General features: G+C 39.8%; 1 protein-coding gene across 6 annotated transcripts in view; it reads right to left on the bottom strand.

The window, feature by feature from the left end:
* AUTS2 (activator of transcription and developmental regulator AUTS2) overlaps nt 1-16,343 on the bottom strand; it is a 1,133,525-nt gene that overhangs the window by 518,539 nt on the left and 598,643 nt on the right. The window lies entirely within an intron of this gene.

Here is a 16,343-nt window from a genome sequence, read left to right as displayed (position 1 = left end):
GTCATTAGATGTTCAGTTTTTTGTTTTTCTTTCTTTCCCTTATTTCAAGTTCTTTTCTTGCAACTGCTACTGGCGTCCTATTTGTTTCTTTTTTGCTTTTCTCTCTAACACGTATGACAGTTCAGCCACCCTCCTTGGTAACCTCTGCTTGTTCTGAGAAAGATCATTATTGGAATAGTCACATTAAGTTCTGTTAGAATTAGGAAAAGGAGTCTGTACTGTACTCTGAGCAGTAAGCATCTCCAAATCACCAAAGATTTGGCGTTTCCAATCAAACTCCAAACAAAGAAGAGTGAAGACAGTTAGCCCCCGTCAGCATGATCAGCAGAATGTCTACCAAGTACTTCCTGTGTGTAGGCACCATGCTAAACACCTACCACTCATGCAATCAGCAAACACTTAACGGATCCTACCATGCGTCAGTTTCTCCGCAGGTGATGGAAGGAATCATGACGAGATGGGGTGGGCATCCTATCCTGCTTTCATGTCGAGAAACTAGAGCATCCATCTAAAATACAGACGAGTTTTTGCTCCTAAGCAACAATAAAAGGTGGCACAGGTAAGATTAAATGAATGACAGGGACACAACCTGTGAGTCCCTCCCGCTAGGGCACAACTGATAAGTGTTCAGAAAGCTTCAAACAGCTTTACGTGTCCACAAACCTGCTCAATACACAGGCTGTTTTGCTCCAGATCATGGGCACACTAAACCTTTATAATTGGTGGATTTTTAGGAAAGCCTTTCAACCAGTAATGTTAAGGTAAGGAACCTTTAATGTGAATATTTTCTGCAACCATGAGGAGAGAGAACCACATACGCATATGCCCATCACTCTGGGGACGCGAGCTGCCCTGTCGCGGGGCAGTGAGGAGATGCACAGCCTCCACCCCTTGTTTCTTCCAAATACCCTCCATGAGGATCAGCATTCCAGGTGTGAAGCTCTCTGGTCAGGTAGCACACCTACCATGATATCTCTATGAAGGGGTCGCATGTTTCAGAACTTTAGCAGAACACCGTTCAAAGGGCCAGCACCCATAAGGTCAAGCAACAAACATAAATAAATCTAAGTGAGCCTGAGTTATTGAATGCAAGCACGAAGTTACAAGCAGCCGAGAGAGTAGGGCTGACTTTAGGATCAGAGAGAGAAACAGTAACAAAGGCTATTTCCTCATCTCTAAACTGTTGATTAAAAATGCCACAGGACTGTTAACAGCGAATGAAAAAGTACACATGAAAGTAATGAGCACAGTATCTAGTACATATGTAAACATTCAGTAAATGTACCTATTGTTACTACAATTCTTACTAGCTAGAGGAGCGAGGGAGTGTAAAAGAAGACAGAGATCTCACAGTGAGAATGAAACACTTGAAAAAAAGAAGAAAGTGTTTCCATAAAGAAGTAGACAGAGGGGCACCTGGGTGGCTCAGTTGGTTGAGCGTCTGTCTGACTTCGGCTCAGGTCACGATCTCGTGGTCTGTGAGTTCGAGCCCCGCATCGGGCTCTGGGCTGATGGCTCAGAGCCTGGAGCCTACTTCCGATTCTGTGTCTCCCTCTCTCTCTGCCCCTCCCCCGTTCATGCTCTGTCTCTCTCTGTCTCAAAAATAAATAAATGTTAAAAAAAAATTAAAAAAAAAAAAAGAAGTAGACAGAAATATGAACAACATTCAAGAAACACCAGTGCTAGGGCACCTGGGTGGCTTAGTCGGTCAGGCAACTGACTTCGGCTCAGGTCGTGATCTCACGGTTGGTGAGTTCGGAGCCTCATGTCAGGCTCTCCACTCTCAGCGCAGAGCCCGCTCTGTCTCTCTCTCTTCCCCTCCCCAGCTCGTGCTCTCTGTCAAAAATAAACTAACATTTAAAAAAAGAAAGAAAGAAATACCAGTGCTAGAAAAATAAAATAATCCCAACACCTGAAAAGTCTTAACATGTGCTCTATCCATGCAGTATCCATTCTGGGGTTTAAATATTTAAAACATAGACTGCAGTAATTAATATGCTATATGTTCATTAACATATATCAGTTACCCTGTAATAACAGCCAAGGTATCAGAAAAACACATCCTACTGAAAGCACATATACCAATGGCTTCTGACTAATTAATGTGACTTCAAAGCTCACACGCCGGCTAGAATTTCTATCAGTAAAACCATAACATTACATGACAGAATTCAGTTGTGAAGACTAGAGACCATGAGCCTGGTTTTCTCTTCTTGTTTGAACACTACAAAATTGCAACTATCCTCCTCCACCTACCCCCCACTGTGCCCCCATCATGATCTACTTTGTGGACAGTGGCCCTATTCTGACAATCAGGTAAGAAGAAGCAGAAAACACTAACTACATATTCCCTGCTCCAGTAAAGCTGGTATAGGGCTAAAATGCCACTTATTTCATGCTTGATTTGTTAGTTCAAGCCTGCTGGATCCTGAGCATCCCTTTCCTGGCCATTGGGAACAGCCTTGGTGACTCTTACTGTCTCCTCACAGCCTAAGGCTTGATTAGGTTTAGTGTCAAAAAAGACAGGAAAGAGGGGCGCCTGGGTGGCTCAGTCAACTGAGTGTCCAACTCTTGATTTTGGCTCAGGTCATGATCCCAGGGTCATGGGATCGAGCCCCATGTTGGGCTCCACAATGAGCATAGAGCCTGCTTAAAATTCTCTCTCTATCGCTCATTCTCTCTCTCTCTCAAAAAAAAAAAAAAAAAAAAAAAGAGAAGAAAATAAAAAACTACCCTAAATTAGACCCTTGTTTGTGTGAAGGCAGATGAAAGGTATACCGCTATTAATGCAAAAACACACATCAGATAAAAGCCAAAGGATCAGGTCAAACTCAGCAAATGTATCTGCCTACAATTCTGTCTTAAACTCAGCAGACCTGGAGTCATAGGCACCATTATTTGGGATCCACCAAGCATTTCCTTTCCCTGCTAGCCTCCTTGTGCCCTTCACAGCTTATATGACCCATCAGAAGTCTCAACAGTTTTTGAGAAGAAAAGCCACCACCCAGTGAAGAAAGTAGACACTTCCTGTACCTGTCACTTTCCTCAGGCAAACACATTTCCAAGTGCTGCATGGAGTAAAGGTCCCAGGACACAGAGAGACGGGTATATACTTGCACAAGCATTAGTGCACGGGTGTTAGTGCACACGGGAGGGAGGGCAGAAAAGAGGTGGAAAAGCATAACACCAAGGGTCATATAAAGGTAGATTCAGTTCTTTAAGCTAAATGCAGAAGGTCACATGGTTTCCTCTATCTCCAAAACTAGTTTCCTCCAACCCAATATAAAATATGGGAAAAAATTATTCAAATGCATGTTTAAGAGTCCAATACTCCTCGGGGCGCCTGGGTGGCGCAGTCGGTTAAGCGTCCGACTTCAGCCAGGTCACGATCTCGCGGTCCGTGAGTTCGAGCCCCGCGTCAGGCTCTGGGCTGATGGCTCGGAGCCTGGAGCCTGTTTCCGATTCTGTGTCTCCCTCTCTCTCTGCCCCTCCCCCGTTCATGCTCTGTCTCTCTCTGTCTCAAAAATAAATAAAAAACGTTGAAAAAAAAAAATTTAAAAAAAAAAAAAAAAAAAAAAAAAGAGTCCAATACTCCTCTAGTAATTCCTGCTTTAAGCCTACTAAAAAAGTACTACTACTGATACGTGAATCTTGTGATGTCAATGCAAAATGTAAAGGGGCTGAAAAAGCAATATATTTTGTTTAAACTTGGACTAGTTAAAGATTATTTTTTAGGGGCGCCTGGGTGGCTCAGTCAGTTAAGCGTCCGACTTCAGCTCAGGTCACGATCTCGCGGTCTGTGAGTTTGAGCCCCGTGTCGGACTCTGCGCTGATGGCTCCGAGCCTGGAACCTGCTTTGGATTCTGTGTCTCCCTCTCTCTCTGCCCCTCCCCCACTCGTTCTTTCTCTCTCTCTCTCTCTCTCTCTCTCCCCCCCCCCTCAAAAGTGAATAAACATTAAAAAATATTATTTTTAAAAACTTACGATTCTTTAATTTTTCTTAAAAAATGAAAACAAATATTTATTGAGCACCAAGTACTACCTGTGTGGTCGTGATTCATTATTAAAGACAGCCTTTGGACTAACATTTTTTTAATGTTTGTTTATTCTTGAGAAAGACAGATACAGAACGTGAGCAGGGGAGGGGCAGAGACAGAGAGAGGGAGACACAGAATCTGAAGCAGGCTCCAGGCTCCGAGCTGATAGCACAGAGCCCAACACAGGGCTCGAACCCACGAACTGTGAGATCATGACCCGAGCTGACGTTAGACACTCAACCAACTGAGCCACCCAGGCGCCCCTGGACTAACAGTTTTTGAATGTCACTATGTTTACTTTATACCCACCTGAAAACATACTGTAAAAGTTCTAATGACATTTATGATGACAGTGATAAAATCAAGAAAAAAATACTTGATATAATGCTCACCTTAAGAAAGCAAGAGCCAAAATTACACATTTCTGTACTGTTTGAACATGTTAAAAATCTACATTTATGCTCACAAAAATACATGCAGAAGGGATGTTCATAGCAGCTTTATTAATAATAGCCCAAACTGGAAACAACCCAAAATGTCTACCAGTAAGAAAATTGTGGCTTATTCACAAATATTACACAGCAATTAAAAAAACGAATCCCTGTTACACCCTAAAAGCATGGATGAATCTCAGAAGATGTCATGATGGATGAAAGAAGCCAGAAACAGAAGAGTAAATACTGTAAAATGTCATTCATGTGCAGTGTAAGCATAGGAAAAATTCACATAAAATGAGAGAAGTTAGAAGAGCAGTTAACTCTGGGATGGGGGTAGAGACCAGGAAAGGAAGGAAGCTGAAGAGGTGCTGACATGTTCTATGTCATCTTCTGGGTGACGATGACAAGGGTGTTTTCATATGTAATGAGCCATCGAGCTGTAAACTTAAGACTGGTGTCTTAGCCCATTTGGGCTGTTACATAAAACATCACAGAGTGAGTGGATTATAAACAGCAGAAATTTATCACACACAGTTCTGGAGGCTGGGAGTCCAAGATCAGGGTGCCAACATGATTTGTAGTGAGGGTCCTTGTCCACGTTGGAGACAGCTGACCTCTCACTGTGTCCTCCTGGTGGAAGAAGTTAAGGAGCTCTGTGGGATCTCTTTTATAAGAGCATTAATCCCATTCATGACGGCTCCACACTCATGACCTACTCACCACGCGAAGTCCTCACTTCCTAATACACTCCCGTTGGGCATTAGAGTTTCAATATCTGAATTTGCAGGAAACACAAACATTCAGACCATGGCAATTAGTGTACCTTGAGGCATGTAAGTTTTAAAACAACAACAAAAACTCAAGAGAGCAGAATTTCTGGAATGGCTGAGTGAGGAGCCAGTCAAACCCTCATCATCACAAAAAGAAACAACAAAACTGGACAAAATTGTCAAAAACAACCTTTAAGGACATTTTAAGTTGACATAAAATTGAAATATAACAAATTGAGAAGTGTTCATGCAATAAAGTTACTGAACCTTAGTTAAAACAGTGGGATTCTGTACGCTTTAGCCTGGTGCTACCCCCATGCCCCACCCTGTCCCACTGGGGTGGAAGTACTGTCAGGTAGGCAAGCTGTGGGGTCAAGGTTCTGCTGCTTCAGGACTGATTTTATTTGGAGAAAGACATGGAATATTCTATGCCCAGGGTGTTAAAAAAAAAAAAAAAGAAAAAAAAAACCCACTAGTGATCTCAGCAAATAATCAGGGAAGGACAACACTGCAGCTCTCCTGAAATCATTCCTAATTAAAGCAAGGAACAAACTGGCAGGCCAGCTGGAAAATTAATAGGGAGACCCATGGAATGAAAGAGAGCCTTGATAAGATCCTACTTCTGTCTGATGGTGTGGAAAATGATGCACATACTCAGGAGTGACTGGAGAAAGTTGTAGCAAACTCCTTACTCCTGCTGAGCAGGAAACCTTACAAACACAGAAGGTAGAATTTAAGGCAGATCTGTAAATTGGCTGAACTGTGATTCATTTTCCAAACTGCACATGGATCCATCAGAAAAAGATAAAAGACTTTGTGATTCAGTGGCTCAAAGAATTGAGCTCAAAGTGCTCAAACAAACTCAGACCAGTCTTCTGCTAAGCACAAAGCTATTTGACCCTAGATGATTTCTAGGAAGGTAGATTTTAATGGGGGTGAGGAGTGGGCAGTGCAGGAGGACAACATAGAGACATCAGTGGTCACACAGTATGGAGGAAACATGCTGTACAGAAAGTAGTACACATAAGAAACTAAAAATACAAATAAAACCAGGAACAACCACCACAGAGCTGCTACAATATATTATCTAAAATGTATAATCTTCAGCTGAAAGTTATGAGACATATTAAAAAAATTAAAAATGGACCTAGACACAAGAAAAAAAGCAGTTAATGGAAACTATCTCTGAGGAGGCCCAGATGTTGGACGCAGCAGATAAGAACTTCAAAGCAGCTATCTAAATATGTTCAAAGACATTTACAAAACATTTAGGTAAAGTATGATGTCATGATTCATCATATAGAGAATACCAATAAAGAGAGAGAAATTATAAAAAGGAACAAAGTTCACAAGGATGAAAGGAAATGACAACAGTCAGTAACTCTAATCCGCACGAAGCAATAAAGGACGTGGGTAAAGTTAATTATGTTAGGTAAGTATCAGAGACTAAGCATAATTTTTGTCTTTTCTTCTCTGAGATCATTTAGAAGACAACTGCATAAAAGAGTAATTATAAAATTGTATCATAAGCCATATATCATGTATATGTATATATACATATAATACTATGTATAGTATATAAACATATAATAATAATAGTAGTAGTAGCAGCAGCAGCAGGACAAAGGAAGGAGGGAGATAACAGAGCTACAGTGGACTAAACAAATTATAGCAGGTAAAGGCTCAAACACATATAAAGAAATGAAGAGCAATGGAAATAGTATATATGCTTACATATATATTTTTTAAATTCATAAATATATTTTTATCTTTTCTTAACTTCTTTGAAAGACAGAGGTTGCCTGAAAAAATAATTCAAACACTGTATACTGGGGTGCCCAGGTGGCTCAGTCAGTTAAGTGTCCAATTTGATTTTGGCTCAGGTCATGATCTCACGGTTCGTGAGTTCAAGCCCTGCATCAGGCTCTGCACTGATGATGCAGTCTGCTTGGGATTCTCTCCCTCCTCTCTCTGCCCCTCCCCTACTAGCACTCACTCTCTCTCAAAATAAATAAATAAACATTTAAAAAAACACTGTATTGTTGGGCTTGTAAGATATATGGATGTAATATATATGGTAATAATAGCACAAAGGAGGGTGACATGGACCTATGTTGAGGTAAAGTTTGTACATGTTACTGCAATTAAGTTAGTGTTAAACTGAAATAGATTGTATGAAGGTACGATACACACTTTCAACTCTAGAGCAACTACTTTGAAAATTACTACAGATATATGGCAAAACCAAAGAAATTAAAGTGATACACTAAAAAACATCTATTTACTACATAATAGGCAACAAAGAACAAGCGAAAAAAACCAAAATGAGGCAAATATCAAAATGGAGACATAAATCCAACAATGTCAATGATAACATTAAATATGAATGGATTAAAAACTCAATGAAAGGAAGAGATTGTTAGACTGGATGGGAAAAAAAATCCAAGTATGGGGTGCCTGGCTGGCTCAGTTGGAGAAGCATCCACTCTTGATCTCGGGGTTGTGAGTTTGAGCCCCACACTGGGTGTAGAGATTACTTGAATAAATTACTTGAATGAATTACTTGAATAAATAAAACTTAAAAATTTTTTTTTATAAATCGAAGCATATGCTGTTTATGAGAAGCACACTTTAGATTCAAATACAAATATAAATTGAAAGAAAAATGGTTAAAAATACAAAGCAAACAATAAACATAAAGATGAAGAGAGTATACTATCAAACAAAACAGAGTTTAAATTAAAATTGTTACTAGAGGGGCGCCTGGGTGGCTCTGTTGTTAAGCATCCAACTTAGGCTCAGGTCATGATCTCATGGCTCATGGGTTCAAGCCCTGTGTCGGGCTCTGTGCTGACAAGCTCAGAGTCTGGAGCCTGCTTTGGATTCTGTCTCCCTCTCTCTTTGCCCCTGCCCACTCACGCTCTGTCTCTCCCTCTCTCAGAAATAAACAAATGTTTAAAATAAATAAATAAATTATTACTAGAGACAAAGAGGGACATTTTACAATGATAGAAGAACGCATCAAGAGATTTAATGACTGTACACATATACACACCTAACAACAAAACCCCAAAATACATGGAGCAAAAACTGACAGAAGTGAAGAGAGAAATAAACAATCCAACAATACTAGCTGGAGACTTCAACGTCCATTCTAAATACGGAAAAACAGCTAGCCAGAAAAACCAGAACTAAAATTCGATATTTCTATATATATTTTCTATATTTCTAAACAAAAGAAAATTCGGGAAGTCGACAAATATTTTGAGACAAATCAACACACTTCTAAATATCCCATGGGCCAGAGAAGATATCACATAGGAAATTTAGGAATATTTTAGGTCGAATGAAAATAAAAACACAATATATCAAAATTTATGGGCTTCAGCTAAAGTGGTGCTATCAACACTTGCGCAAGAAAAGAAGATCAAACTGAGAACAGAAGCTTCCATCTTAAGGAACTAGAGAATGAGGACGGGGTCGGGGGAGATGCAAATGTTCTAATACCGGATAATGGGGATGGTTATACAACTCTGTAAATTTATTAAAACTCATTTAATTACACACTTAACATGGGTAGATTTTATGGCATAGACATTATAATTCAATAAAGGCACTTTTTTGATGAATGACCTTTTATTTAATTTATATTTTCTATTTGAATAGAGTTGACACAAAATATTAACATTAGTTTCAGGTGCACAACATAGTAATTTAACTTCTCTGTTATGCTCATCGCAAGTTTTTTGTTTGTTTTATTAGTGCATGAATAAAATGACTGGAAAACGGCCATCTAGTTAACTTCCTGCCTCAAGACAAGAATGCCACTAATTCACACACAAAAATGGGATTTTTATACACACTCTTTTGAGATGTCTTAATGGTGATAAAAATCCCAGGAAGCCACCTTTATCCCAATTCCTTTTAGCTTACTCCCTTAAGAGGCTTCTTGAAGCATCTGTTCACTTTAGGAATTTCTTCCTGGAACCTAATGGCAATCAGCTTTGCCACAATTTAAGTTCATTTTGACACAATGGATATTCTGAGACGTGTGTTCCCTTCCGACTTGTACCACCTACAGCACCACGCAACATTCAGCATACCTGCCTTCATGCGTACAATGTGGAAAAGGATGCTGTTGCAAGGACTGAGGGATTCCATGCATAAAACATGCTTAGAACAGTACCCACTGCATAATAAGCATTTACCAAGCCTTGTTATGAGGAAAGGAAGAAGGTAAAATTCCTTTGAAGGAAAGAGGTGACAGCAAGGTGACTGAGCCAAGTTATCCACATCTGCATTCCTTCGTGAACGAAGTTGGGTTATTTGAAGTGAACTGAATGCAAAAGAAAAGCTGGTAAGGAAATAATTTATGACATGTAATTTTTCAAAGGGGTGGGCAAGCCTCTGCGGGATTCAGTTCCGTGTTGAACAATAGCTTATACTCATACAAGCAACAGAATAGCTTTTAATAGATGACATAAATGTTCAGCCATGTCATGGATGAATAGACATTTACATGTTCAATTGAATAAACTGGCTGCTTTGCTTTGATTAGTCCTACTTGAGTTAATTAAAATATTTCCATTTCTTCTAGCATTCATAGCCCTCTGTATAGTTTATAGAAGCTAGAGATGGATTTTTAATACTGTTTACCAACTGTAAGGTTCTGATGGACACTTTAATCATGCAATACAACTGCAAAATCTACCACTGGGAGCTATACAAGTCCCGAACCAAATTGAGAAAAGAAATCACATGAACACAGCCATTTTATGTTGGCGTTAACTTGAGAAAAAAAGAACAGAAAAAGTTCATAACACAATCATTTTTATCAAATAATTTTTCAAATGCCATAATTTCCTTAAATTAATACCCTGTGTGGTAATCACTGCTTTTTGAGGCGTTGTTGTTTTTGTTTTGCTACGAAATCATGTTACTAATTGGTAAACCAACAACTACATTTAAACCTGTGCACAAATGATAACGGACCAACATCTCTCCAAGCACTCGCAAGCCCTAAACTCCACTGGCAGCTGCTTCTTAGACCGTCACAGGCTCTTCAACATCTGAAGTACCAGAATGGATTATGAGCTTTGATGTAAGAAAGCTTCGGGGACATGGGATGGCTTCAGTTCTCCTTTAGGCTGGATGACCACCCATCCAGAATGCTAGAAAAGAAATCAAACACTGGACACGACACTTCTACATAAACTTTTCAGGAAACGTAACTGCTCTGAAATTGTGCTAGTCTAGCACTCTGGAGGAGATTTCCTAAATTGATTTTTAAAAACTGTTCTGAGGAAAATGAGGAAAAGAAGTAAACTAAGATACTTAAAACAAACAAACAAACAAACAAACAAACAAACAAACAAACAAAACTAAGTGATGTCTTTCACTTGCATCTGGACATAGTAAACCCAAAAGGAAACACTGATTTGATACAAAACTGTTCTGGCCTTTATTAATTGCTCAATAATATTTATTTTAAAAGGAGGAGAAACTCTCCCTTAAATCCAAGACTGAATACAGAAGTTGTTTGTAATCGAAGCTTTACATCCTTAAATAAGCTTTTTTAAACTAATGGGAAGCAGCACGCTTTCCAATTACCAATGAAGACCAAGCCTGTGTAAAAGACCCAGTACAAGGATTATACACTGCTTCTCAAATGACATTAAATGGTGCCTAACTTTGTCCATATGTATCACAAATGCATATGAAGTTCAATGTTAAATAAGGAAGATAAGTTAACTGTGAAAAATAATGATAATGCAAATTTTTAGTCAAAGAAATATTACCATAAAGCACAGCAAAGAACATTCGAATATTTTATAAGCTGGTCTGAAGACAAACAGAAACATTCTACCCTGAACAATAAAAGCCAGTTCTCCTCTTGATATGTACTATACTTAACTTGTTCCAAAAATGGGGGGGGGGGGGGTTTAAAAGCAGAATCTTGAACTGCAAAATTCATAGACTAATTTCCCAAAATTGCAGTGGAATTAAGTGGCTTAAGGATTTGATGCTCATAAGGTATCTTGAGATCCTTAAGTATATATAAGGCTCCAGTTACAGCCTTCCACTAAAGAAGATAGGGTCATCCTTCAGTCCCAAATTCTAACATTTTATGCTATACTACAGGAAAAGAAGTCCACATTTTAATCATAAATGGTAAATGTAGCCCTCGGATTCTCTACTTCTCTTCCCTCCTTTACAAAAACAAAACAAAAAAACAAAACACAAATTTTGCATCTCCCTAGCGAACACCTGCACGTTCGCGGTCTACCTGTTTCTTGATAAGAAAGCAGCTCCAAGATCATTCACCACACACCCATCCCTACCTATGCTACCCCCCAGTTCCTAACTGGCATCTGAAGTGGCAAGAGGAAAAGGTAAGAAATAATGTGATTGAGCTACTTCAATCCCCTGCCTCAGCCTCCTCTTCTGTAAAATAAGATAAAGACTATTGCAAAGACTAATTAAGTAACATGAAATATGGAAAATGCTGGACATAACAGACATTTAAGAAATGTTAATGTGAAAAATTTAATCCACAGGTCACTTACTTGTACAATAATTAAAGATAACATATATGAAACTGAACGAAATTGTTGCTTCATTCCTAGAACATTACTTTGCGCTCGAGTTTACGCTCCTCTTGGGAAAGTAACTTCCTTTAGATCCTTCCACTTCCAAGAATGCTACAACCAAGCAAGTAGAGACTAAATATGTAATGATGAAAGGCCCAAACCAAATGATCGGTTCTGTATGATTCGATGCATATGAAATTCCATAATAGGCAAAACTCATCTATGGCAGAAGAAATCAGAACAGTTATTCCTCCAGAGGTGAGGTGAGGTCAAGGACTTACTCGGAAGGGACTTTTTGGGGGTGATGGGAACATTATAGATCTTGATAGGGATTTAAGTTTCCTAGAGATAAGCCTTGTCAAATTTCAGACAATGCACATTTCATGTTGGTACACTTCACTGTATGCAACTTTTTTTAAAAAATGTTTATTTATTTTGAGAGAGAGAAAAATTGTGAGTGGGGAAGGGGCAGAGAGAGAGGGAGAGGGAGAGAATCCCAGGCTCTGCACTGCCAGTGTGGGGCCTGACGTGGGGCTTGAATCCACGAACCGCCAGATGATGACCCAAGCTGAAATCAAGAGTCGGACACTTAACCGACTGAGCCACTCAGGCACTCCCATTGTATGTAACTTTTATACCAAAACAAAAAACTACAAACCAAGATTAAATCCTAGTTAATGATATACATGCTTAACTATTTATGAGAAAATACCCTAACATCTGAAATTCACTCTGGAATAAATCAAAAACAAAACGCATAGACAGAAGGACAGACACATGATACATCAAATGCAGCAAAATGTTAATGGTAGAATCTAGGTGATTGGTATTTGGTGTTAAATGTAAAATTCCTTAAAACTTTGCTATACGTTTGAAATTTTCATGAGATGAAATGAAGGAATGAATGAGGGAACAAAACAGTAAGAATAACTGACTCATGGTTGATGTTTTCGCCATCCCCTGTTGCATGTCCTTCTGCCCCCCAATAAAAGAAGGCACTGTGCCCTTGATCTTCTAAAGGTCCACAGCCTTATTATTTACCGTCCAGCTGAAATCCCACCATTTTGACGCATCCTTACTTAACTAGGTCAGGTCTCAGCAGAGTGTCTTTGTTAGCTGAAGTCCTGTTTCTCTTCCAAACTTGTAAAGGTATGGTGGCTTTTGTCAGAGTGACATTTACCATGTGACATCTAACATTGTGTCTCTCAGTCCTGCTTATACGTCCTTTCCAGTCCAACTGTAAGCTTCTTCAGGCCAGAGACTCTGCTCTCATTATCTCTGAATATCCCACTGTGCTTACTTAGCACCCTGCCTGGCACACAGCAGAGACTAAAGAAATAACTAGTGACTCCACCCAGAATGCAGCATATGCTGCAGCCTGTGGGCCAAATCTGACCCATCGCCAGTCTTTGTACAGCCCAGAGCTAAATGGTTGAAATACAGTCCAAAAGAATGATATTTTGTGATAACTGAAAACTGTATCAAATTCAATTTTTTGTGCCCATAATAGTTTTATTGAACACTGACGCTCTTGTTCATGTGCTGTGACTGCTGTTGTACTACAATATCAAAGTTGAATAGCTGTGACAAAGACTGTATGGCCCACAAAGCCGAAAACATTTACTATTGGTCCCTTTATAGACCATGTTCACTCACCCTCATCCTACAGAAATTACTGATTGAGTGTTAGTCTTAGAAATGACTCAACCAAATGAAACGTGATTCTATTTAAGGAAGTGGTTGCTATTCTGATGCATAATTTGGTCTTGAAAGAGGAAAAAAAGTTACCCCATTTGTCTTTCTTAATTTCTATTCAAATCCCAAAGCAATTGTTACATATACATGCTGGTCCATGGGTGAAAGGAAGCCTTCTACTCTGTGATTCTTTACAATTACATTTCTCAAACTATTTTTTTTTTTTTGGGGGGGGGTGTCTATCTCTTAAAGGAGAACTTTTCCACATCATATATCTCCCTTTTATTGGAGAATGCATGAGCGACAGTTTTGTGGATTATACAACATGTTGTTCTGGCTAATTAGTTTACTAGCAATTAAAAATAAAATCATGGCGGAGGGCCACTTGTCAATTTCACCTTGTCATAAATTTGCTTGATGCTCATTGTGTCTTAAATAAAAATGTATCACTAGCAAGGAGAGAGATGTTTCCATTGGATTTTATTCCATCATTTGGTATAATTATTCCTGACAATTTGCCCGTCACACGGTATGTCTCTCTCCAGAAGGAGAAAAATACTACTTTGTGTTCTTGTGATCACAAGTCTAATTGAGCGGAAAACAAATCTGTTTTAAATATGAGAAAAAGAGACAAGCTACTGTTTTACCCTGTTAAAAATAATATGAAGAACAAATGACAAGAAAATATGGCAGCGAATAGTACTCTAAATCTTAACACTGATTTTTTTTTCTTCACTATCAAGACTTTCTCTACAGAGAAGTCAAGATCATAATTTTAAATGACAGTTATGAACTGCATGTACACATTGTTAAGTCTACTACTACATTGTTTTTCCATTTTTGGAAAAGCGCAGGATCTAGATGACGGTCAGCAAGCCATCAGAGAGTAAGCAAAAATTGTTTGGTAGAGGCACAAACTCCCCACCCCCTACCTACTGAGATTGAAGAAAGTAGGTGCCATGTTACAATTTCAGCTGACAAGAGGCATTAGCATTATCGCACACTTTGTGAATTAAGTAATGATTTAATTAGTACCAGTCTGAATGGTCATATAATGTTGTAATTAGAAGGTTGAAACAAAAATAATTGGCGGAGGTGGAGCCGGAGCTTGGTGGAAATTAACATAATGAATGGAACACAGGAAGTGGGAATGTGTGCCTCAGTGGCTAACCGCGGACCGAGGGCAGGGACCATGGCTTACGCACCTTCTGCCATCTCCCTGTGCCCCAGCAAATCAGGGCCTCGTTGCTGGTTTTTTACTGCACTACAGGGAAGTCAGAAGCGGTGGGCTCTAAATCCTTTCTTTCTCCTTTGGCCAAAGGTTGGGCAAATCATTCTACTTTTCCACAGTTCACCTTATTTCTGAGGTGGGAGGAAAAGTAAAATGGTACCTGTTTCAAAGCACTGAATCAGGAACGATGTGGTACTCAACAGAGAACCACCTCCCTGCCACCCTAGCCAGAGGAACATGCCGAGGAGCTAGGAGAGGTTCTGAGACACAGAACCTGCAGAGCATTCGCTGTTCAGTAACTTGGTGAGCACTCGCCTCGCTGTCTTGTGGACGGCGAATCCGGGAGCACGGTGTGCACCTGCAGGCTCGCCGACCACGCCGCTGCCGCTTCCCTGTGTCTCACTTTTCTCTGAGTCTAGACCTTCAAAGCCCACAGTTTGCTTCAACTCATCTATACTGGTTAGGGTTCAGGTCAGAAAATAGAAACCACTTGAAAATTTTTCGACAGGAAGAGGCTGAGCACAGAGAACCAGCGGCTTACAAAGATCACCGGACAGGGCTGAAGGATGGCCTTTCTTGTGCCACAAACATCCGAGTTTAGGAATATGCGAAACTACAATCCAGGATCGAGAAGTCACACCACACCTGCCCTTTCACAACCTGGACCGGGATGCTGGAACATCACTTCTCTGGAACCTGGCTTGTCAGCTAAAAACAGCTGAAGCCAAAGATGAGTGGTCTCTACCTCATTTCTACCTTCCAAATCTTGAGCACCTGGAACGAGTTCATATTCAGAATTCTAGCTGCAAGGGAATCTAGGCGATAAGGGCTTCACCTTCTAGTCTTTGCAGTTAAGAACAGACCATGGAAATGAGGTAGGGTGCCACTCGGCCGTACCTACCACACTGTAACTGCCTATTGAAGTTCTCAGTTCATTTTTCCTGGCCTCTCTTCAGTAAGTGGGCTCTATTGTAAGCCTTAGATTTCTTCTAACCAGTGGGTCTCGGCCGCATTCCTTTACCTCCCAGAGCCCACCCTGGGTGTGACTGCATATAGTGGAAGACCCTATGCGGTGGGAGCACCAGTGAAAAGAATAATAGGGACATCTGTGAATGCTAAGAAGACAGAAACAAAGATAGAAGACTGCAAACCGATATCCTTGACCAACGTGTTTTCTCTGTGGTTTTATTCTAGAATGTGAAGAGAACATTTACCTTGCTAACAAACACTGAAGCGTGACAAGTAAAACTTGAGAATAATTAATCTAAATAGTAGTGGTGGCCAAAAAGAAACAAGGAGCCTATCAAATATCAAAGATACCTCACGGAAACGTAATTGAAAACACATGGCTAAAAAGTACTATCAACACCAAGAAAACATTTTTTTTTTTAGTACAATGAACTGCATCTTAAGTTAACCAACAAGATGGATGAGACAGGACACAAATGGAGCACCAACACTAATACAATACATGGGAGAATGTGCCACCAAAGAATATAGAGGAGAATTCTACATACGTCAAAAAAAACCGAGGCCAGGTTCCCTGTTTCAGGAAGCAGAAGGCACTGCGCTTTAAGGCCACA

Source organism: Neofelis nebulosa, chromosome 18 (assembly GCF_028018385.1).
Source record: "Neofelis nebulosa isolate mNeoNeb1 chromosome 18, mNeoNeb1.pri, whole genome shotgun sequence".
NCBI lineage: Eukaryota > Metazoa > Chordata > Mammalia > Carnivora > Felidae > Neofelis > Neofelis nebulosa.
This window is presented reverse-complemented; position numbering and strand designations above follow the sequence as displayed.